Source organism: Phyllostomus discolor, chromosome 9 (genome assembly GCF_004126475.2).
Source record: "Phyllostomus discolor isolate MPI-MPIP mPhyDis1 chromosome 9, mPhyDis1.pri.v3, whole genome shotgun sequence".
NCBI classification, from domain to species: domain Eukaryota; kingdom Metazoa; phylum Chordata; class Mammalia; order Chiroptera; family Phyllostomidae; genus Phyllostomus; species Phyllostomus discolor.
The window spans coordinates 14,371,432-14,372,630 of NC_040911.2; the positions used below are offsets into that span (position 1 = coordinate 14,371,432).

The 1,199-nt window shown below is 51.0% G+C and overlaps 1 non-coding gene across 1 annotated transcript; it reads left to right on the top strand.

Annotated features, from left to right (window-relative positions):
• The first annotated feature begins 219 nt into the window (after window positions 1-219).
• LOC114507160 lies at window positions 220-301 on the top strand. Its single transcript, XR_003685431.1, has one exon. It is a non-coding gene; the product is annotated as a small nucleolar RNA SNORA5 (small nucleolar RNA).
• Window positions 302-1,199: the final 898 nt, after the last annotated feature.

Genomic DNA, 1,199 nt, shown 5'->3' on the forward strand with positions numbered 1-1,199 from the left:
TTGTACCCGATTTCACCCTTCTCGAACAGCAGGGGGACTCCCTCCCCCTCCATTGTGTTTGGCTTAAATTCTCTACACATTTTCTCTCTGCATTTCATGTGCTGGAAACAGCCATCATGGTTTTTCTAGGACTTTCTAAGACTTTCACTAATGCTTAAAGCAAGCCTTTGCTTTCTTGTGGGTAAGATGAAAAAAAAAATTAAAATCAGGCCCCGGCTCCGCAGGCTGCCACAGAAGCACTGTGACTCATGGGCCCTGTTCCCCCGTTGGGCCTCAGGGGTAAGTTTGGTCACAGACACCAAGTGAAAAAAAAAAGAAAAAGAGGAAAAAAAAGAAAACCAGTCCCATTCACTTCACAGGGCATTAGTGAGAAGTCAGTGGGGTAACTGTAAAACCCCTGACGCTCGCAGAGCTCTGTGAGTGAGAGATATCCATAGGCCAAATCTTCGTGCGGACCAGCCCCGGACATCTGTGGCTGTGCCCCGGGCAACAACAGCTCTTTGGTGACGGGGGCAAACAAAACACATAAAACCCAGGAAACCCATCCAGGTTCAAGCTTATAAAGTGAGGTTGAACTAAAACGATCATTTCTTGGTGACACGGGAGTGGCCTGGGTGGGAAGAGCCGGGCTGTGGCTCTGTGTGCTTTGCCACTGTGCAGGAGGCTGGGGGAATGTCTTTGGAAGACACGAGGCCAGTTTATGGATCTGAGGCAAATAACTGTGTCTGAGGAAACAGAACGGGCGCTTTTATGTTCCGAGAAGCTCAGTGTGATTTAAATTCGCTGCTTTTGAAGTCCACCTGGTGTTCCTGCTGCTTTGATCCTCTCTCAAGATCCTCTCTAAGGAGTTCATCCACGCTCCTTTCTTCTCTAATTGTTCTTCTGTCTTATCTCTCCACTTGGAAAAAAAAGAAGAAAATGGCCTGCTCTGGATTCAAATAATCTCCCCCCACCCCTGTGCCCCCCTCCCTGCCCCCCCACCATGTGCTTAGATTCTTGGACTCAGGCTGTCCCGTGGACTGCAGCACTGCTCAGCCCTCCCTGTCTGGTCTCTGGGTGGCATCTCATGACAACGCCGGGCTGACCTCTGGGGACTGCGCTGCACGGCTGTTGCTCACCGCTTGCTCCACGGTCCATCTGGCCCAGCCAAGAGGGACTGTGACACCATCTGCATGGCTGGGATGAAACAACGGTGGTCT